Genomic DNA, 23,952 nt, shown 5'->3' with positions numbered 1-23,952 from the left:
CCATTAGCAATCACTTCCATTTACCTCATTATCTTGATTCACTGAAACTATCTACTCTCTGTCTCTATGGTTTTCCCTATAGCTTTCCAAAAATCTCATATAAATGGAATGATAGGACATGTGGCCTTTTGTGTCTGGCTTCTTTCACTGAGCATAATGTTTTTAAGGTTCATCAGTGTTGTAGTATGAACTGGTATTTCATCTCTTTATATGGCCAAATAATATTACCTTGTATGGATTGACCATATTTTGTTTATATATTTATCAGTTGATGGACACTGGATTGTTTCCACCTTTTACCTACTATGAGTAATGATGCTGTGAACATTTGTCTATATGTCTTTGTGTATACATATGTTTTTGATTCCCCTTGGGTAAATCCTTACAGTAGAAATGCTGGATCATACAGTAACTCTATGTTTAATTTTTTGAAGAACTGCCAAACTGTTTTTAATACAGCTGCACCATTTTATATTCCCACCAGCAATGCATGAGAGTTTCAATTTCTCCACATCCTTGCCAACACTTGTTATTGCCTGTTTTTATTATTATTATTATTATAGCCATCCTAATGGGTGTGAAGTGGTATCTCACTGTGGTTTTGATTTGTATTTCCCTGATGACTAATGATGTTGAGCATATTTCATGTATTTACTGGCCATTTGTATATTTTCTTTGGACAAATGTCTATTTAAACACTGCCCATTTTTAAATTGGTTACTTGTCTTTTCACTGTTGTTTTTTTTTCAGATTTCATTTTTTTTAATGTTTTATTTTACATTGGAGTATAACCTGTTAACAATGTTGTGGTAGTTTCAGGCGGACATCACAGGGACTCAGCCATACCTATGCATGTATCCATTCTCCCCCAAACTCCTTTTCCTATCCAGGCTGCCACGTAACACTGAGCAAGAGTTCCCTGTGCAGTAAGTAGGATCCTGTTCACTATCCATCGAGTTTTTAGAGTTCTATATTTTTTCTGAATTTGCAAATATATTCTCCCATTCTATGGATTGTCTTTTCACTTTCTTGAAATGTCAAAGCATAAGATTGTAGTCTTCATGGAATCCAATTTATCTAGTTTTTCTTTGGTTGCTTGCGCTTTCGGTATCGTATCTAAGAAACCATTGCCTAATCCAAAGTCACAAAGATATACAGCTGTATTTTCTCTTAGAAGTTTCATAGTTTTAGTACTAATATTCAGGTCTTTGATTCATTTTGAGTTAATTGTGTGTATGGTGTGAGCTAGTGATCTAACTTCATTCCATTGCATGTGAATATCCATCTGCCTCAGCAGCATTTTTTTTTAAAAGACCCCCCCCCCCTTCTATTTAATTGTTTGACACCCTTACTGAAAACCCACTAACCATAAAACTACAGTTTTATTTCTGGACTGTCAGTCCTATTCCATTGATCTGTATGTTTATCTTATGCCAGTACCACAGAATCTAGCTTACTATTTCTTTGTTCTAAATTTTGAAATCAGGAAGGGTGAATCCGTGCAACTGTGTTCTTCTTTACCAAGATTGTTTTGGCTATTCTGGGCCCCTTGCATTTCCTTATGAATTTTAGGATCAGCTTGTCAATTTCTGCAAAAAAGGCAGTCGAGATTTGACAGGGACTGTGTTTAACTAATAGATTAATATAGGGACTACTGCCATTTTAATAATATTAAGTCTTCCAACCCATGAACATAGAAGTCTTTCCACGTACTGGATTTTCCTTTAATTTGTTTCATTGATGTTTTTCAATTTTCAGTGTATAAGCCCTATAATTCTTTTATTTATTTTTTTATGCTATTTTAAATGGTCTTCCCTGATAGCTTAGTGGTAAATAATCTGCCTGAAGTGCAGGAGATCTAAATCTGATCCCTGGGTCAGAAAGATTCCCTGGAGAAGGAAATGGCAACCCACTCCAGTATTCTTTGTGTGTGTGTGTGTGTGTGTGTGTGTGTGTGTGTGTAATACAGTTTTATAAAAGAAATAGAGAAAGCTTCTGACAACGACATCAGAAGGGGACAGAAAGAGTGCCCCCTTGTTAGTTTTTAGCAAGGCTACTCCAGTATTCTTTCCTGAAGAATCCCATGGACAGAGGAGCCTGGCAGGCCATAATCCATGGGATCATAAGAGTTGGACACAACTTAGTGACTAAACCACCATTATAAATGGAACTGTTTTTTAATTTAATTTTTGGATTGGCTGCTCACTGGTAGAAATCCAACTGATTTTTGTATATTGATCTTGTATCCTCCAACCCTGCTGAACTCATTTTATTAGCTTTAATAGTTTCTTTGTGTGGATTCTTTAGGATTTTCAATATATTTGATCATGTCATCTGCAAACAGAGATAGTTTTACTTCTTCCCTTGCAGTATGGATGCCTTTTATTTCTTTTTCTCTTCTAATTGCCAAGTTATAATAATTTTGATAGACTAAGAAGCAATTATAAAAAGTATCTGATTAAATATTTAAATCCCCAATAAAGACATTATTTCCATATTGAATGCTTGGCATTCAACAGTAATTGACAAATAAAATAATCAAAAGATTCCATCATTCAGCACATATCCATAACTGAAGGCCATAAAAGGCCCAAAGTTAAAGAGTATAGTACAACATATCTAGATATATCCCAAACTTGGCTATGGTATGCAGTTTGAATTTTTGCCTTTGTAATTATAGGTTTAATTTTCTTAAAATGTTTTATAGGCAGAGCAGCATTTTGTAAATTTGGAGCTTCAAGGCTAATTGTCATTGGAGTAAAATATAGTACTAATATCACTTACTTAGCAACCAGTCATATACCATTTTGATATAATTCTTCACATACATATTTTTTAAATGAGCAATACTTTGTTTCCTTAGGGTCAGTCATAATATCTTCTACTATGTGTCCTCATGGTGCCTAGAAAATGCCTTGGATACATAGGGTCTCAATAGACATCGATTAGTTCTTGGCAGCTCTGAGGGGCTTAATGTACTGTTTAACACTAACACAATGATTCCACTAAACTGTGAGACCAGGATAATCCTCCAATACAGCTGATCTTTCTGACCAAATGCTAATAAAAGTCACCAGGGTAAAAAAGACCATCAATATAATAGGTCCTTTCATTTACAGTTCAATCAGTGAGTACCTCAAAAGTCTGTTCTCTGGAAACAGTTGTAGAAGTTCAGATATTCGGATGAATCATTTAGTTCTTATTCATGAGGTTATGACCCAGGGAGGTTGAACTGGGCTTCACATTTAGTGGAATTGCATTACTAGTGTTTGTGAGTTGGATTTTCTGTAATAACCAGGCTGGGAGATAGACTGTGGTTGTGACAAAGCTGCCAAAATAAACACAACTTGTAATTTCTTTGGGGAATGAAACTGTTCAAGAATTGGATGAATACATTTTTCCTTGTCTCCTAGCATAGCATAAAACAGCAATTTAGTCAAAATTTGTTATAACTAAATTGGTGACCTAGAAGGTGTGTTACAACATATAAAGTACTTTATTCTAAGAGTGCAAAATGTATCTTAGAAGATTTAGATGAAGAACAGAGGCACTTAGAAACCTGAGGTGGAAATAATTTCTCCTGAATTTCGTGGTTAATCAACACAGGAAGTGTGTGCTAAGTCACTTCAGTTGTGTCCGAATCTTTGCAACCCTATGAACCATAGCCTGCCAGGCTCCTCTGTCCACGGAATTCTCCAGGCATGAATATTGGAGTGGATTGGCATGCCCTCCTCCAGAGGATCTTCCCCTCCTAGGGATTGAACAAACCTGGGTATCCTGCATTACAGGCAGATCATTTACCGTCTGAGCCACAGCATACAATACACCATCACAAATAATAACCTTTCTCAAATTTAGGGTGGGGCTTTTAAATCCTTTCTAAAAACCTATGGAATTCACTGGAAATTGGCACATTTAGTCAGGCCAGATCAATGAGTTGATTTGGGGGTTTGGGATAGGTGTTAAAATTAACAATGGCAATGAGTTGCTGCTCATCCTTGTTTTTAGTAGAACTATAAATCTGCTCCTGAAGTCTGTTTTACCAACTTTGTCATCTTTTCTGTAATGCATACTTTCTGAAATGATGGTAAAAAACAGGACAGATTTTTATGGAGGGCTGACCCTGACCTCCCTGTGCAGGCTCTGTGCCATGTAAATTTTTTAAATCTTTGTTAACAATAGTGAATCAAATAGCATAACTGTCTTCACGCTAGTGTACATTTCTCTAGGAATTTAAATTTTCAAATAATGGAAGCATCATTAATAGTACCTAAGTGACTCTCCTGTGTGCCCTCCTCTTTCCCACAGATCACAGATTCACAGAATGACAGAGTTTGAGGTCTAGAGACAATGTGGATTAATCCATCCCCTTCCAACTCCCTTCCCACCCTGTACCACTAGTCTCTTTCATCCCCACCCACAGCCCAATCTGTGTCTGACTTGACTAGAGCTTTATGTTGTCTTTTCATCTCCTCAAGTACCCTGTGAGATGGATATTAAGACTATTTTTAGATGAGTGACCAAGGCCAGAGAGATCATTTGGTATGTTCAAGGTCACAAAGCTAAAAAAAGTACGATGTAACAACTAAAACCCAGCTCACAGCTAACCTGACCCCCAAATGACACTCTATTTAATATAATAAAACATCAAAAGGTGAAAATGACCTTTAGTTTGGCTTCTGCAACAGAGATGCTCTTTCTTTTTGTCATGTCTTGAATGTGTCCAATCTCATTAAATGCTATTGTTCAACAGTCTGCTCTCACAACCAGAATCATCGGGCATTACTCATCCATTACTATGTCCCCAGATGCTCAGCTGGGACTGACAGGAGCCGACTGGCCTCTCTTGGTCCTTCCTCAGGATGCATTTTATAAGCTAATGTAAGTCTGGAGTGCCAGAGCAGATAACGGGATGGGAAGAGGAGAAGGATATAGTATTCCCTTTATTCCTTCCCCTAACCTATTGTAAGCAGTCCCAGCTGCCTCAGATATTGTGACCCACTTCACTAAGAAAGGAAAAAAACAGGAAGCAATACGTCATAGTAAAAATGTATATAAAATCCTAAATGCACTTAAAATGTCTATCAAGACAAGCAAATACCCTCCAATGGTAAACTTAATGACTGTGAAAAGATGTCTAAAGCCCTCTTTACATCAAAATCCCGATTTTTTCTTCAACAGATATTTGCCAATTGTTAGGCATTTCAACTTTAATGTCCCTATTATCATTTGCACACAAATTTTCAATACTTACTCTTTCTTTGTGTATCCTACAAAGACGCACACAACAAAAACCCTGCCCCTCCCACCCGCACCCCAAGTGATTCTTCATTCTTGGCAACTATGGTTATATGAATGTTATGTCTGTGGTTTCTATTTTATGGCCAATTTGTAAAAGTGAAGGGAGCTCCCAAATATTTCACTCAGTGAATTATATATTTTTATGTTGCCTGCCTTGTAAGTTCTGCAAATGCCACAAATCCCCAGAGCCTGACAGGCTTGTGTGGAGCGTGCCAAATAAACAGAAGTCTTTCCAAAATCCTGAGCACAACAGTAACTACCACCAGATGACATCCACAATTCAATAGCTTCCCCCAAGTTTGAAATGGGGCGGAGAAGGAAGCCTTTCTAGGTAAAAAGCAAACTTGGTCTGGACCTAGATTTTTCATAGTCCATGATTATAGGTCTCTCTGGGGACTGGTCTTGTCGGAAGAATGAACATCAATCCTGCTTTCAAGTCTTTGCAAAACGATATTTAATATAGTATGTTACAAGCTGTAGTTCCTGAATGGCTATATATTTGAATTACCTATGAAACTCCTAAAACTCCGGATTTCTGGACCCCACTCAGAGACTAACTGAAACAGAAAGTCTAGGATAATGAGGGTCAGGAGGCTGGCTCTGAAGGGTTCTCTGGGACCCTGCTACCGCTAGGTCCGTTTAGAAGAATCACTATTGTAGTAGACTCCTAGCCTTCCATGTTAAGCTGTTGGCTGCTTCCAAACAGCATTATGAGGGATTATGGTGGGGGAGAAGGTTGCCTGCATGATACTGGAGAAGAGTCTGGGTGAAAGGCACTGTCATGGACTCTCCAGAGTGCTGCTGGCCTCTTACCCACAGTTCAAAGTCATGATTAACCTGACAGATATGCTCACACTAGAGTAAGGTCCCATCCCCTAGAATGATTAGAGAACAAATATGCTGGTTAACAGGCTTCCCAAGTGGTCCTGGAGATAAAGAGTTTGCCTGCCAATGGAGGAGACTTAAGAGATGTTCGATCCCTGGATTGGGAAGATCCCCAGGAGAAGGAAATAGCAACCCACTCCAGTATTCTTGTTTGGAGAATCCCATGGGCAGAGGAGCCTGGCAGGCTATAGTCCATAGTGTTGCAGAGTCAGATATGATTTTAGTGACTTAATGCAAGCATGCACATGCTGGTTAACTAAATGTGCGTGCATAGGTGCTCAGTCGTTAAGTCATGTCTGACTCCTTGTGACACCATGGGCAGTAGCCCGCCAGGTTCCTCTGTCCACAGCATTTCCCAGGCAAGAATACTGGAGTGGGTTGCCATTTCTTTCTCCAGGGGATCATGCTGACCAAGGGATCGAACCTGGGTCTCCTGCATTGCAGGTAGATTCTTTACCACTAAGCTACCAGGGAAGCCCAACTGAATGTGTAGGTTGACTGAAATTCATACTATACACCATCAAAGCATTAGACCCTTAGTATCCATATTACCCTAAAGATGAAGTGATGTTCTTTGAGGAATAAAAGTCATTTTGTGATTTTTCAGCACCTCCACTCCATGGTCCTCACACCGATGAGGCCACAGCCATGGTTTCCTGAGGCTAGAACTCAGGACAGGTGAGGTGCTCACTGTCCACAGGATTTGAGCAGTTTAAATCCATTCTGTGAATCTCCACCTGGAAATTCCCTAGGACACCGCAGTGCCAGGAACTGGTCCCCTTGCATCTTGGAGCCTCAGTGTCCTCATCTGTAAGAGGGGGTGCTGTCCTTGTTGTTCAGTCGCTCAATCGTGTCTGCCTCTTTGCAACCCCACGGACAGCAGCACGCCAGGCTTCCCTGTCCTTCACTATTTCCTGGAGCTTGTTCAAACTCAGGTCCATTGAGTCAGTGATGCCATCCCACCATCTCACCCTCTGTCTCCCTCTTTTTAAAAATGACAATATTGGTTCTAAAACAACATTTTACAGTGTTTTCATCCCAACAGTTTGTGTATTTAATCCACATGCACAAACATGTTATCCACATGCACAAACCAGGTAGATCCAGCCTATTAGAGGAATAAAACAGGTGGATTTGTACAGCTATATTTGTCTTTCTGTAGATAGCATTAGACATGGAACTATCTCAAGTAGGAGCAGGGGGAAAGGAGAAAGCATAAGGTTCCGATTTGGCAAGGTTTCTGGATGAAGATGGGTTATAAATAATTAGATGATACAAAGATGTGATTTGAGAATTAGGGGTAGAAAGAGTTTTCCATGCAAAAGGTAGAGTGAGGGAAAAGAGAGTTCTTTGACGGGTCCTGTATGTTTCCTCCTCTAGAATGGAGGGTCCAGGGATCGGAGAGTCGATGGTGATTAGGAAACAGATGCATCTGTTAAAAGACCTAGAATGACTTGATGGGCAAAAGCCAGTGAGAATCACTGCTGAGTCCCGGACAGCACTACTGGAAGGCTGAGCCCCGTACAGACTTTGGTGTTTGGTGATGGTCTTAAAAAACAAAAAACAACAGAGAACTTGAAATGGTTAAAACTGTAGAAGGGAGAAAAAAACATAAGAAGAGCATAAAGGAAGATTTATTACATGACAAGCCCAAATAAGAATGGGACATATACAGAAATGCCAGAGGTTCCAAAAGACAACTGTGAGTGCCCATAGAGCTGGAATCCATGGGCAGCACAAATTACTGGAACTTTTTTTCCTATTTCTTTGATGAATATATATGATAAACTGCTGCTGTGCTATGCTCAGTCACTCAGTCATGTCCAACTCTTTGCAACCCTATGGACTGTAGCCCTCCAGGCTCCTCTGTCCAGGGGATTCTCCAGGCAAGAATACTGAAGTGAGTTGCTATGTCCTCCTCTAGGAGATCTTCCTGATCCAAGGATCGAACCCATGTCTTTTTCACCTCCTGCATTGGCAGGCAGGTTCTTTATCACCACTGGCAACACCTGGGAAACCACATATTTGACAAGGAAAAATATTAAAATCTTGTGTTAATTTCTAAGGCATTTCCAAGTGATATCTTGATAATAATATGGATTGAAATGAATAATTTAGTAACTTCAGAAGAGAGTATCATTTACTGGGTTAAAATCCAGCCCTAACCCTGGATATTCATTGGAAGGACTGATGCTGAAGCTGAAACTCCAGAACTTTGGCCACCTGACTGAAAGTCTGGAAACTGATTTGGCCAAACTAGTTGAGTGACTCTGAACATGGGACCTTGATCAACATCTCTAGGCCAAATTCTCCTCATGGATAAACTGGAGGTACTGAAACCAGTAATTTCAAGGTCCCTTCTGTTCACTTCCCATGATGTTAAGGCAGGGATATACAGTACCTACAGATGCTCAGAAGGTTATTTAAATGGCATCCTGTGCCCCAAATATTCCACTCTGGTCTATCTAGTGTCCTCATCTCCATCATGTATAACATCATTACACTATTTCTAGGAATGTAATACCCTGCACACTGTAATGACATACCATACAAAGAAGCAATTTCCCCCAAGGAGCCAGAATTAATTTTTGGAAGTGATGATTAAACCATCATAGCTGAACTTTGAAGTATGCTTCAGAAAAAAATTACTTCCAGTTTGACTAAAAATTCAAATTTCAGGTGACCTTGGGCGAATGTTATCAATACCATGAACCTATGAACATTTTCAAATTTCAAACTGACAAATGCTAAGAAAATATACTTTATTTTTTTGGGCTCCAAAATCACTGCAGATGGTGACTGCAGCCATGAAATTAAAAGATGCTTGCTCCTTGGAAGAAAAGTTATGACCAACTTAGACAGCATATTAAAAAGCAGAGACATGACTTTGCCAACAAAGGTCCGTCTAGTCAAAGCTATGGTTTTTCCAGTAGTCATGTATGGATGTGGGAGATGGACTACAAAGAAAGCTAAGTGCCGAAGAATTGATGCTTTTGAACTATGGTGTTGAAGAAGACTCTTGAGAGTTCCTTGGACAGCAAGGAGATCCAACCAGTCTACCCTAAAGGAAATCAGTCCTAATATTCATTGGAAGGACTAATGCTGAAGCTAAAACTCCAATACTTTGGCCACCTGATTCGAAGAACTGACTCATTGGAAAAGACCCTGATGCTGGGAAAGATTGAGGGCAGGAGGAGAAGGGGACGACAGAGGATGAGATGGTTGGATGGCATCACCAACTCAATGGACACGAGTTTGAGTAAACTCCAGGAGTTGGTGATGGGCAGGGAGGCCTGGTGTGCTGCAGTCCATGCAGTCACAAGAGTCAGACATGACTGAGCAACTGAGCTGAACTGAAGAAAATATACATATTAGGAAAAGGCACATTCAGTTCTAATTCTGTGACTTTCTTTATGTTTCTTTCTCTGGTCAGTATGCAAATCACAGAATACATGTCCATAATCTGGGTATCTCACTATATGGTATGTAATGCATGTAATTTACAAATTTTAAACTTCAACCCTCAGTCTAGCTCATGAGTATGGAATACTCATATGTTTGGCAGAAATGAGATGAAGTTTACATGCCATGGGGAGGATAAAAAAGTTTTAGAAGATAAACCATCCTGAAGGATTATTTCAAATTGTTTGCTTCCACATATATATGGTAGGCCTACTGCACTTGTGTTTGAAACCTCTGACCACTCTTCTAAGAGTCCCTTAAACCTTGTCCATGGCTTTTATTATCAAAATGAAATAGAGAAACCCAATATGGTTATGTCAATCTTATTTGACTCTCATCTTCCTGTGTGTGTGTACATGCGTGTGGATATGCCTCGTATGTTTTGTTGCACTCAAACACACTGTAAGTGGTACTGCAGTAGTAAATTTGGACCAATTCTAGCCATTTCTGGCACATCCTTCTATGCTACATATTCAGTGATCCAAAAGTCTTTATTAAACAAAACCCTGGATATCAGAGTTGTGGATTTTCCAGTTAAGAGCAGAGAGGAACTCAGGGTCCTCAAATTAGTTCTAGATCTGGAGTTGTTCCATTGCAATTATTAATCAATTCAGGTGACTTTATACATTAACTTTTGAACCAGAATATGTAATTTCATAGATGCCTTGGGGTAGATAATTTTTCCACTAGACCCACATACAGAGTTTAACTCACCGTTCGTCCATGGAGTCACAAAGAGTTGGACATGACTAAGTGACTTTCACTTTCTTTTCAGATCTATAACACATTTTCTCTTAATCACAGGCTTCTTCAGATAAAATATGCAGACACTTTATATCGACTTTTAAGATTTGAAAGTCTCCTTCAAGTTAAGCTTTATTTCTGTCCTATGTTATTTTTAGTTAGGAATTTAGATTCTGAACCTAATTTAAAAATTCATTTGTTATAATGCAATAGAGGAGAAGTATTGGCACACTATACATTTCGTAATTTATAGCAGGTATTGATGGTATGGGCCAACCATTCAGTTTAGAATGGTTTTCTCTGATTACTGGTGGGGAGAAGAGTCAAATATCTTCATTACAGTCTTCATGAGGGAAGACTACCCTCATTGTAAATAGTACAAAGACTAGGTGACCAGACACACTTGGTTGCCAATACTCCTCTCTCATCAAAGCACCATGTAAAAACTTTAAGATCAAAGCCTTAGATCCACTGTTCATTGTGAATCACACCATTACTTTTTCTGTTTAAAATGTCTGAATGAAATTTGGGAGTATGAATTTATAGCAAGAACCTTATCCTTAGATTCAAATGATCATTGTTTAAGGTTTTCATAACAAAACCAACACTTGAAAAATAGTGTGGCAGATTTGGACAGTAACTGCCCCTAACCAATCCCACCAGCCTATATCCATGAAGAGTATAACATCCTCCCACAGAGACCTTGGGCCTGGCCATGCAGCTTGCTTTTGTCAATGAGACATTAGCAAGCATATGCAAGTAGAGGCTTGAAAAGAGCTTGCACACTGTGGCTGAATCTTGCTAGTCGTTGGGAGACTTTCCCTCATAATATGACCCTAGGAAAGCCTCCAGGAAGATAAGAGACCCTGTGGAATATTGAAAATTTTGTGACTGAATTCAACAGATAATTCCTGAGTGCCAATCATTTGCTTATTGGCAAGAAGTTAATTGATTATTGTGATGATCTGCTGGTCTGTCTTGGACTAGAGTCTAAATTCCATGGCTGTAGGAGCACCTCTGCTTTTCCTTACTACTGTATCTTCAGTACAACTCAATGTCTGACACATAGTAGATAAAGAGTAAATCGCTGTCAAATGGGCGAATACAACAAAGGTTACAAGTCCCCTGCCCTGTATGAACTCACAGTCTAGCCAAGCAAACCAACCATGGGCACCACATGCTTTGATAACGTGTGGCAAGAACCCTGTTAAGGATATGGTACAGGCAGAAGGAGTGATGGACTTGGCCTTGGGGACTCAGGGAAGGTTTCACAGAGAGCATGACATTTAAGCTATGCCTTGGTGCGTGCATGTTCAGCCACTTGAGTCACGTTTGACTCTTCATGACCCTGTGGACTATAGGCTCCTCTGTCCACAGGATTCTCCAGGCAGGAATACTGGAGTGGGTTGCCATTTCCTTCTCCAGGGGCTCTTTTCGACACAAGGATAGAACCTGCATCTCCTGTGTCTCCAGCACTGCAGGCAGATTCTTTAATGCTGAGCCAGCTGGGAATCTATGCTTTGATATCTCTAGAAACTGTATAGTCTTGATTCAGTCATTTTCCCTTTGTCAAAATATCCTACCAAATTCTTGTTGGTAGCTACCAATAAAGAACTTTCTAGCTCTCTCAGCTTGATTTGTCTACACAGAGTTGGCTTCTTGGGCATTTTTCACCTTCATGAGTACATGTGCATTGCCCGGGTGATACGTAAGGAGAACGCATCATGCAAAATTCATCAACTGTTAATGTTGCCCCCTCATGCCCACTGGGCTTAAAAAGACAAAGCAGGAAAACTGAGGAGCTGCAGCCTTTAACAACAACTGGGTTGAACATGACTAAAGAATTTTCAGGATTGCTTTATGTCACATCTCCATATATCAATAAGGACACTTTCGCTGGCAGGTAACAGAAAACCCAACCCAATTCAAACAGTAAGAAAAATAAAGAGGCACACCTCATTTTGTTGTGTTTTACTTTATTGTGCTTCATAGACACTGCCTTTTTTCTTCACAAATTGGAGGTTTGTGGCAACTCTGTACCCAGCAAGTCTATTGGTGCCATTTTCCCACAGCATTTGTTCACTTTGTGTCTCTGTGTCAAACTTTGGTAATTCTCGCAATATGTCAAACTTTTTCATCATTATTCTATTTTTATGGTGATCTGCGATCTTTGATGTTAGTACTACAACTCGCTGAACACTCAGACAGATGATAGCATTTTTAAACAATAAAGTATCCGAAATCACTGCAGATGGTGACTGCAGCCATGAAATTAAAAGACGCTTGCTCCTTGGAAGAGAAGTTATGAGCAACCTAGATAGCACATTAAAAAGCCAGAGACATTACTTTGCCAACAAAGATCTGTCTAGTCAAAGCTACCATTTTTCCAGTAGTCATGTATGGATGTGAGAACTGGACTACAAAGAAAGCTGAACACTGAAGAATTAATTGATACTTTTGAACTGTGGTGGTGGAGAAGACTCTTGAGAGTCCCTTGGACTATAAGGAGATCCAAATAGTCCATCCTAAAAGAAATCAGTCCTAATATTCATTGGAAGGACTGATGCTGAAGCTGAAACTCCAATACTTTGGCCACCTGATTCGAAGAACTGACTCTCATTGGAAAAGACTCTGATGCTGGGAAAGATTGAAGGCAGGAGAAGAAGGGGACAACAGAGGATGAGATGATTAGATGGCATCACTGACTCAATGGACATGAGTTTGAGTAAGCTCTGGGAGTTGGTGATGGACAGGGAGGCCTGGTGTGCTGCAGTCCATGGGGTCACAAAGAGTTGGACACGACTGAGTGACTGAACTGAACTGGATTTTGTTTTTAAAGACACAGCTATTGAGCATGTACTATACTCCATATGGTAAACATAACTTTGATACTCACTGGGAAACCAAAAAGTTAATGTGATTCACTTTATTACTTCGCTCACTTTATTGCAGTGGTCTGAAACGAAACCTGCAATATCCCTGTATTCTCTTAGAAATATATAAATAAAATGAAAACATATTCTCTTTCAAAACAGATGCCCTTGGGCATGGAGACTGTAGAATTCATTCCATATTTTTGTTCCATTTTTCTCTGCTCTCCTAGTATGTCAGTATTGTCCTGATATTAGCTCTCCTCATATTGCATGATGGCTGCTGCAATTCCAGCCATCACATGAAGAACATCAAACTCCAGAGGAAGAAGAAATTATCTTTCTCAAGTGCTTCCTATGAGATATGAAAGTGTTACTTAGAAGGTCTTAAGAAAATTTTGCCTCATGTTTCCTTAGTCAGATCTAAGCCACCAGCCCACATCTCAACTAACAATTAGCAAACTAAATGAGACAACCACTATAGGCTTAAATTACTCATGATTCATCTTTGATGTAGGGATGGGATTACCTTCCCCACAGATTAAAATTTGAGTAAAATCAGATTTCTGCTAAAGAAGAGGAGATTTTGGGGAGATGAGAGCGGGGTAAGCAACAAATAAGGCTTACTATACCCAAGTACTCAAAGGCCCCATTGTTCTTGATTCTTCAAACACCCATTCATGAAACCTCATTCCTCAGCTGCAGAAGAGGGAGTTAGAGTGGCAGACACAGAGACCATTTCTAAACAATGACAAGGCTCTATTTGCTGGTTGTGGCCCAAATATACCCCTGCAGCTTTCTCCCAGGCACACGTTTGTTGACAGCTGGAGAAGCGGACAGATGAAATACATTCCCCTTCTACATGAAATGACATCAACCCCCACGCACTGAAATGAGATGGAGAATTAGCAACAAGGTGAACTTGAGCTGGAAGATTAACTCCACATAAGAATCTAGGATTCATAAGGTATTTTTAGCTAGAGATGGTAATAAGATAAAAAAAAATTGCTCTCAGATGAACAAATGTCATGCTGCCTACATGTTGGAGGCTTTTTACAAGTATGACTTTTTCATAAATGAATTAATTTTGAACAAGAGTGGGATGTAATATAGACCCAATCCATCAGCACGGATCTGACCATGGAGAGTGCATTTCCATAGTATCTGTAGGTTGGTTCTTTTCTTCATTTGTTACTTGGTGCTGCGTAAACAGATTTTTTCAGAAATTTCCACCAAGATAGATGAAGCATCCCATTTACTATGCATGCATGCGTGCTCAGTCCCTTCAGTCGTGTCTGACTCTTTGCGACCCTGTGGACTGTAGCCCACCAGGCTCCTCTCATACATGCGACTCTCCAGGCAAGAATACTGGAGTGGTTGCCATGTCCTCCTCCAGGGGATCTTTCCAACCCAGGGATCAAACCTGCATCTCCTGCATTACAGGTGGATTCTTTACTCTTGAGTCACAGAGGAAGGGAGCTATTATTACATTCAGACTATCAAACACTGTTAAGTAAAAGAATCATTATTCTCCAAAATATTTTTTATTTGCCATCCCTCAAGCCTTTACTGTCTGACAGGAAGAAAAAAAAGGAAGACAATTTACAGAGCAACAACTGTCTTAACAGCTAGAGAGTCCCCATCAGGTATAAAATTCCTGGTTTTCCCTGTAACTGTCAAGGAGTTGATCTGAATAAGCAATAAGAAAATCCTTGTTAGGGGAGTTTATGTGAAGACAGACAAATGTGGTAAAATAAAGGAAGCTGAAGAATGAACAGAAGGGAAAAGACATGGGTTTTAAGGGTCCATTGCTGGGTCTCTGACTGGCGTTTCCCTGGAGCAGTGGGGTAAAATCCAGTGCTTGCCAACAGAAGGAGCTTTATCCTGGACCAGAGTCTTAGCGAGGCCTGATGTCCAACCTACATCAGTGACACACAGGGGTCCATCATTCACTAATACCTCCACTCCAGGCCCCCTTCAGGGACTCTGTATTTGAGTGGCTTTCTGTTTGTCTATCAAAAGGTTGGCTGATGGACACAATACATTAGGATATTGTTTGAAGGGCAGAATCCTAATTTCTCTGGACACTCTGGATTTTTAGTCTTGGACCAAGTTAGGACATCACAAGGCTATCTTTTGGAACATAATTTCTTATTATGAGCTTCTTCAATCAAATACTATTTTGTCATCATGTCCTTTGTGGTCATTGAGGGACACCATAAGATACAGCACCACACAATTCACTTCTGTGTTAGTGACTGGGATGTAATCAACCACAGTGTCTCTTAATTTTCACATTTTTTTCTCATCTCAAGGGTCTTGTTTGTTGGTACCTCATATGGACATGAGTTTGAGCAAGCTCCGGGAGTTGGTGATGGACAGGGAGGCCTGGTGTGCTGCAGTCCATGGGGTTGCAAAGTGTCAGACATGACTGAACGACTGAACTGACTGTGTATGTAATTATCTTCTTATGAAACAACCCAAAACTATGAATACAAATACTCCCATATAAAAGATGAGAGAAACAATAATTAGAAGGATTAACATTTGCCCAAGGTCAAATACAGAGCTTTGGTATTCAACCCCAAATTCATGCTCTCTACTCTACTACGTTATCTGAAAAATTAGTGTATTTCTGCTGCACAGATATTAAGAACTATGTTACTACTTACAGCCTCATTTTTCCTGTAGCTACTAGGAAATTCAGAGTAACGGTTGTTCAATTACAGCAATTTTTTGGAATTTATAGTCTCCAGACAGTTTTAATTTCAAATTATATTTACCACGTCCTTGATATGTTTTTGCTTATATTTTATCATTGTTTTACATTTTCTATATATCTCAAATTATTTGAAGGATGAACAAAGAATTAAATAAATCCACCAGTAAACAAACAAAATGCATTTGCATTATTTTGTTGACTGTTAAAACATCAGTTTATGATTTATCTTTCTTTGCCTACAGTCATATCCATAATCTCATGATAGACTAACTGCAAACCTGAGTCAGTTCACCGTAGTTTATTAAAATTAACCATTTTAGTTGCTCCTCCATCCTGTAGCAACAATATCTCCATTTTCATCTGGAGCATCACTCCCTCCCTTGCAGTCCATGGGATTTTGGAGGGCTGCCAACTCCTGCTTCGGGGGAGGGTGTTTGAATCAAGCATGTTCAACCAGCACATCCATCCACTGAACAAAGAAACCAGTTAAGAGATGGGCACCTGATCCACATGTGTTCAGTGAGACTTGAGCTCAGGATTTTGTAGGTCTGTTGAAAGTCAAGCTCTTTTTCCTTCTGTAATTTGTGAGTTAGGTGCAGGCCTGGGTCTGCTTGCATCTGCTTTACTACCAAAACAGAGAATATATCCAAGAGTTAGGCTGCTCAACTGGGAGGTAAGAATGAAAGTGAAGTTGCTCAGTCATGTCCGACTCTTTGAGACCCCATGGACTATAGCCTACCAGGCTCCTCCATCCATGGGATTTTACAGGCAAGAGTACTGGAATGGGTTGCCATTTCCTTCTCCGGGGGATCTTCCTGACCCAGGGATTGAACCCGGGTCTCCCACATTGCAGGCAGATGCTTTATCATCTGAGCCACCAGGGAAGCCTGGGAGGTAAGAATAGACCAGAGCCAATGGTACAGATTGAGTCTCTGGATCAAGCCATACCTGATTGAGATACTTTAGTTATATGAGTAAATATATTACTTCTCTTCTGAAAGATAGCCCCACATATGGGCATATATACATATACATACACACACTGACAGTATTGTGTTTGTTTATACAGCTTCAGTTGGGTTTTTATAAGTTAGAACCTGGAGATCTGAGTAGTATTCTGAGATACTGGTGAACAAGTTTGTAAGAAAGTCAACTTCTTCCATGAAGCCCTCTCTAACTCTTCTGGGCCACACTGATCTCCTCCTCAACTCTGAACTAAGATTTACATTGAGTCTAGACAGAATTACTCATCCTTTAGTTAAGCACATGAAGATTTATATAACTCTCTAATCAGTCTTGTGATCAGTCAATAATGCCAGCCTCATCTACTCAGTAGCCTGTAAGGTTTTGGGAAGGCTGAGACCTCAAGATATTGCTATGATTTTTCTTCCCCTTCCCTCGTTCCCTTCCCTTCCCTTCTCTTTTCTTCTCTCTCTCTCCTTCTTTTCCCATAACACTTAGCCCAGTACAAAACAGGAATACAATAACTACTGATTGGTCAATTATCAATGTGCTCCAGCATTAATGCTGTCAGTGAATATTTTCTGTAAAAATGTTACACTATTTTTGTGTTGTTAGTTGATTTCTCTTATCCTCACAGTCTGCTCACCTTTAATATGGACAATTAGCTTTTTCAAACCTATTATCAACTACATAAAATACTTTGAAATGACTCCCAGCCCTATGACAGATTCTGCCTGTTGCCTGCCTAATATCTATTCTTCCTCTCATTTTAATAGAATCATGGCTTCGTTATAGGTAACGATATAGCCAGCTAAAAATATTCACCTTCTTAGATTCATTTGAACCTGGAGAGTGACTGAGTTATTGAATTCTGGTCATTCATTCAACAAATGAATGAGATACAAATGTTTATCAACAATTGGCATTTTGAGAAATCTTTTAATAATGGGCAGACTTATCTAGCATCCTTCTTCAGTCCTTTGCCTTGACTTTCAATTCCTTCTTCCTTCCTGAAACATAGACACAATGCCTCCTGACGGGCAGCAGCCGTCTTGTGATAACGAGGAAACAAGCATAAGGATAACCCCAAAGCTAAGATCTGTAGACTAGTAAGGACAGTGGAAGAAGAAAAGATAGGTCCCCAGTGACATCACTGCGCTATTGTACCAGCCCTAGATGGCTTATTGCATAAAATAAATAAGCTTTGCTTGTTTAGGCCACTGTAGTTAGGTTTTTTGGCCAAATGCATTTCTAACTGATACAGACCTTTCCCTTTTTAATTTTTGGATGATTTTATGAATTTTATAATAAAAAACCCCAGGTCTGGCTATCTTCTGAGACAATCAAGAGTAATCATGGTGAAAAGATCTCCAGGTTTAGCCACAGCTTCTGAGCCTGCAATGCACTGATACTGCAGTAGCAGAACGATCAACTTAAAGATTTTACATCTATGATCAAAATATGTCCCCTGAAAGGTTCTCACAAAGAATGCCTGCTTTCTTTCTTCAAGCGTTTTAACTTTATAAGCCCTTCACATACCAGGGTGCTCTCTTTCCTTGGTAGTTTATAAAATATTTATGGTTGGAAGGCAAAGGTAGCTGAATGAGGAGGCCTGTTTGTTCCCAGCATGCATCTGCACCAGGAGCCTGTCAAATGTAACTCACTGGAGTGTTTTTAATCCATTATGGTAAAGACTCCCTCCTGAAGATGTATAAGGTTTACTTACCACACACACACTCTCTCTCTCTCTCTGTATTTGCTCAGAAACATAGCTAGAGTCCTTCAGCCCTAACTAACATCTCCTCTCTGCAACTTCAGTGTAAGAGCATTCAGTATACACTCTGCACCTGGAAACTTCTGTGGCCAATAAACAACTTTTGACCTACTTCTGTGAGTTGTTCTCAAGGCCAAACCATGTTCTCAAATCCGTCACAGAGAATGTTCTCACCCAGAGGATCACTTGCCTCCAAGGACAAAAATGCAGTTTTATTTTTCAAGAATTTATAAACACTTCCTTTGAAGTTTCAGGGGAATAATATCAATATTTGGTAAGCTTAGACATAAACTATTTAGAATTATGGCTTGAAAATCTTTCCCTACACCATCCACTGGTCAATACGTTTGCAAACAACCTATATGTTGGAAATAGTAGGAGAAAATCTGCTATCAACTCTAATGATTTCTTTTATTTGCTGTTATTATCTTTTCTTTTTAGGTAGAAAATTAATAAATCATTATAAGTTGTAAATCCTTCACGTGAGTTTGTCACTTCCCTTTAAAAATTTTTTTCCATATCCATCGTAAATGTCAACGCTCATTTTTGCCAGAAGTTATAAACTGTTCAACTCAGATTCCTGAAAGCACCTTGAATATCTGCTCCTTGAACATGTGCTATCCTGCTCATATCTGAGGTCTTTTCATCTCAGACCCTCTGGACTTTCTTCAGGGGACAAGTGGTCAGGGCACAAATCAATCTCTTTCCCTTTCTCTCTCTCTTGTACACACAAAGCTCAAGTTCTTAAAAATAAATCTCCAAAAAAATCATGTTTAGAATGTAAGATACCAAACAATGCAGGCATGTCATGTCAACATAGTTAGAATGGCTGATTCCATAAAACTGTAGTGAAAGCTCTAGGGCAAACGTGAAGCATCTTTTTCTGCAAGAGGAGTTCAGCATAAGTGTGAATATTAGAAAAATAAGTAGAAGCTTAAAGAATTGTTTTAAAAATGCCCCAGAGTAATAGAGTCAAGCAGGCAGAGTCATGCCTGCTTCTCTCATTTAGACTCTCAAAAACACTCTCACACCTTCTTTCAGTCCAGGCTTGTCCAAGAGGGTGCAAATCCTGTATTCATGCAGCCTCGCTGAAAGAAAGCCACGGTCCCTTCTCCCTGGGAGTGGCCACAGGACTGTTGGACCAAGGCCCATTCCATATAGGCCAACCTTCTTTTCAGGAGGGGAGCTGTGAATCACAGAGAAATGTGTTCCTGGGAAGTCCACCCCATGCACATTAGCCGCGGGGGGAATTCAGGATGTCTTTCCAACTAAACTACTGGATGGTTTCCCTCATACTTGGGCCAAAGGTGTTGCTCAGCTACAATGCAATGCCTAGGAGGACAGCCAGCTTAAAGGGCCAGTGTCTTGACATCAGGACTTCGCAAACTTACGAAGCTGGCAAAACTGCTCTTTGGTGTCTGCCCTGCCCCTCCACTTTCTTTCCCTGAACTAATGTCTATCAACTTCCTAGTCCGTGCCCAGAGATGCAGGGATGAAGAAGGCGCTGGCGGTCTCACCGGGCATTCTGTGTGAGAGACTATGATGGAGTCAGGTCCAAGGTGACCGGGGCCGTGAGCCTGAACATCTGGCCCCGGAGTGGGCGGGGGGGGTGGGCTCGGGGGAAGGGGCTGTCCGGAAAAGGTCCAGAGCAGCGGCTGGCAAACTTCTACTGTAAGGGGCCAGATAGCAATGATTGGAGGAAATATTTCAGGCCATAGAGGATGTATTTCCTATGCTGCATTTTCTTCTTTGTCTTAAAAATATAATAACCGCTCTTGGCCAGTGGGAAGTATAATGTAAGGCTGACTTGGCCCCTGGGCCGTGGTGATTTCTAGTTTTCCAGAAGAAGCGATGCTGCACTGAATCCCGAAGGACAAAACCTAAAATGCTGCAAACGGCAGCGACGAGACACAAAATTAACTGATGACAAAGCAGTTTGATTTGTCAGGTTCTGGACCAGTTGCTTTATGAAGTTCCTTCCATTTAAGCATCATGATACTATAAGAGGGTAATACTATTGTTATTGTTCACCGATGAGGAAACAGGCCCCTGGGACCTTAAATCATTTGCCCAAAGTCACACCCCTGGGGTTCATCTGAGATTGGAACCCAGGTCTACCTGGCTTCAAAGCAGCCAAGTGTAGGCCATGTATATATACTTAGTCGGTCATGCCCTGGATAAAGGCACCCACATAGCAGGGATGAGGGGCTGAAATGCAGCCCACTCCCTACTAGCCAAACCTTTAGTCTGGATGAGGAGCTGTGTCCAGCCTGAGGAAGGGGAAGAAGACCATGTCTTTACACAGAGGTGTCACTTACTCACTAAATTGTGCATATATGAGGTTGTGCTACTGGGACTGAGGAGTGCGGGTGTACCTGTTTCTAAATGGTCCAAAAACTATCATTTTTAGAACCATAACTAGGAAAAATTAAGAAGGAAGCCTAAGGCTTTTCCTAGATCCCTGCACTATACAACATGCTAATACTTTAAATAAGGATTTAAAAATATTGTGTAAGCATGAGATACCACTATACATCCACTAGGATGGCTACCTTTTCCAACAAAGGTCCATCTAGTCAAAGCTAAGGTTTTTCCAGTAGTCATATATAGATGTGAGAGTTGGACTATAAAGAAAGCTGAGTGCCAAAGAATTGATGGTGTTGGAGAAGACTCTTGAGAGGCCCTTGGATGGCAAGGAGATCAAACCAGTCAATCTTAAAGGAAATCAGTCCTGAATATTCATTGGAAGGACTGATGCTAAAGCTGAAGCTCCAGTACTTTGGCCACCTGATGCAAAGAACTGACTCACTGGAAAAGCCCCTGATGCTGGGAAAGATTGACGGCAGGAGGAGAAGGGGACGACAGGATGAGATGGTTGGATGGCATCACTGACTCAATGGACTTGAGTTTGAACTAGCTCGGGGAGCTGGTGATGGACAGGGAAGCCTGGCGTGCTGCAGTCCATGGGGCCACAAAGAGTTGGAAACAACTGAGCGCCTGAACTGAAGATGGCTACAATCAAAAAGATGGACAATCACAAATATTGGCACGGGTATGAAGAAACTGGAACACTCCTACATTGCTGGTGGATTGTAAAATGGTATGGCCGCTTTGGAGAGCAGTTTGGCCTTTCCTCAAAAAAAGTTCAGCTGAGTTGCTCAGTGGCCCCCAAAATCCACTCCTAGGTATATATCCAAGGTATGTCCCATAAAATGTGGTACATGACTGTGTATAGCCACCCTGTTCAAAACACCGGAAAAGTGGAAACAACACGAATGTCCATGAAATGATGATCATGTAAACCAAACATGGTACACAACACAGTCAATAGTACTCTGCTCTGTAAAGGACTGAAGTACTGATACATGGATAAAGATACCTGGAAAATATATACTAAGTAGGTAAAGTCAGATATAAGAGCCTGCATATGGTACAATTCTATTATATGAAATGTCCAGAATAGGAAAAGCCATAGAAACAAAAAGCAGACTAGCAGCTGCCAGAGGCTGGGGATGGGGGAAAATTGGGAAGTAACTGATGCTGGAAAAAGAGCTTTTTTTCCCTAAAAATTTTATTGGCATATAGTTGATTCATAATGTTGTGTTAGCTTCGGGTATAGAGCAAAGTGATTCAGTTATACATATCCATAAATCTATTTTTCTTCAGATTCTTTTCCCATATGAATTATTAGAGAATATTGAGTAGAATTCCCTGAACTTGACAGTAGACCCTTGTTGGTTATCTATTTTATATATAGAAGTGTGTATATGTTAATTGCAAGCTCCTAATTTATCCCTCCTCCCCACATTTCCCCTTTGGTTAACCATGTTTGTTTTCAAAGTCTGTGAGCCTGTTTCTGTTTTGTAAATAAGTTCATTTATATATATATATATATATATATATATATATATATATATATATATATATATATCTCATTTAAAAACAATTAGATTCCACATATGAATGGTAACATATGATATTTGTCTTTCTCTGACTTCACTTAGTATGATAATCACTAGGTCCATCCATGTTGCTGCAAATGGCATTATTTCATTCTTTTTATAGCTGAGTAATATCGTACCACATCTTTCTTATCCAATCATCTGTTGATGGACATTTAGGTTCCTTCCATGTCCTGGTTATTATAACTAGTGCTGCTATGAACATTGGGGTGCATGTTTTCAAAATATGATTTTCTCTGCATATAAGCCCAGGAATGGAATTGCTGGATCATATGGTAAGTTCTTAGTTTTTTAAGGCTATTCCATACTGTTTTCCAGGGCTCCCCAGGGGGCTCAGTGGATAAAGAACCTGCCTGCAATGCAGGAGTTGCTGGAGATATGGGTTTGACTCCTGGGTTGGGAGGATCCCCTGGAGGAAGGCATGGCAACCCACTCCAGTATTCTTGCCTGGAGAATCCCATGGACAGAGGGGCTGGCAGGCTACAGTCCATAGGTCAAAACAGTCGGACACAACTGAAGTGCCCGAGCACACAGCAGGCATACTGTTTTCCATGGTGGTTGTACCAACGTACATTCCCATCAACAGTGTGGGAGAGACCCCTCTACTCCACATCCTCTCCAGAATCTATTGTTTGTCTTTCTGGATGATGGTCATTCTGACTTGTCTGACATGATACCTCAGTGTAGTTTTGATTTGCATTTCTCTGATAATTAGTGATGTCAAGCACCTTTTCATGGGCTTTCCGAGCATCTGCAGGTCTTCCTTGGAGAAGGTAAAGAGCTTCTTTTGGGGGGCGATGGAAATGTTCTGAAATTGGATAGTAGTAATGGTTGCATAACTTTGTGTGGCTGTGCTCAGTCGTTCAGTCGTGTCCGACGCTTTGTGATGCGATGGACCGTAGCCTACCAGGCTCCTTTCTCCATGGGATTCTCCAGGCAAGAATACTGGAGTGGGTTGCCATTTCCTTCTCCAGGGGATCTTCACCACCCAGGGATCGTACCCACATCTGTGGCTCCTGCATTGGCAAGCAAATTCTTTACCACTGAGTCAAACTATACACTCTAAAATGGAGAATTTTATGGTAAATAATAATATCTCAATTTAAAAAATTATTGTCTATTTTCCCTCTACCACCCCTATACCACGAGGCCTTCCAGCCCACTCTTCCCTCTCCCGTTCATGCCTTCAGTAATCTGAGGTTGTCAGGTTTCAAGCTACTGGCCTGGGCTCTGATCACCTACGCGTAGGAGGAGAAGGCATAGCACTGG

The 23,952-nt window shown here is 40.4% G+C and overlaps 1 protein-coding gene across 1 annotated transcript in view; it reads right to left on the bottom strand.

Moving 5' to 3' along the window:
* UST (uronyl 2-sulfotransferase) overlaps window positions 1-23,952 on the bottom strand; it is a 301,747-nt gene that overhangs the window by 117,986 nt on the left and 159,809 nt on the right. The window lies entirely within an intron of this gene.

This window comes from Cervus elaphus, chromosome 26, assembly GCF_910594005.1.
Source record: "Cervus elaphus chromosome 26, mCerEla1.1, whole genome shotgun sequence".
NCBI classification, from domain to species: domain Eukaryota; kingdom Metazoa; phylum Chordata; class Mammalia; order Artiodactyla; family Cervidae; genus Cervus; species Cervus elaphus.
The sequence above is the reverse complement of the archived record's forward strand: the minus strand, read 5'-3'. Positions and strand labels throughout refer to the sequence as shown.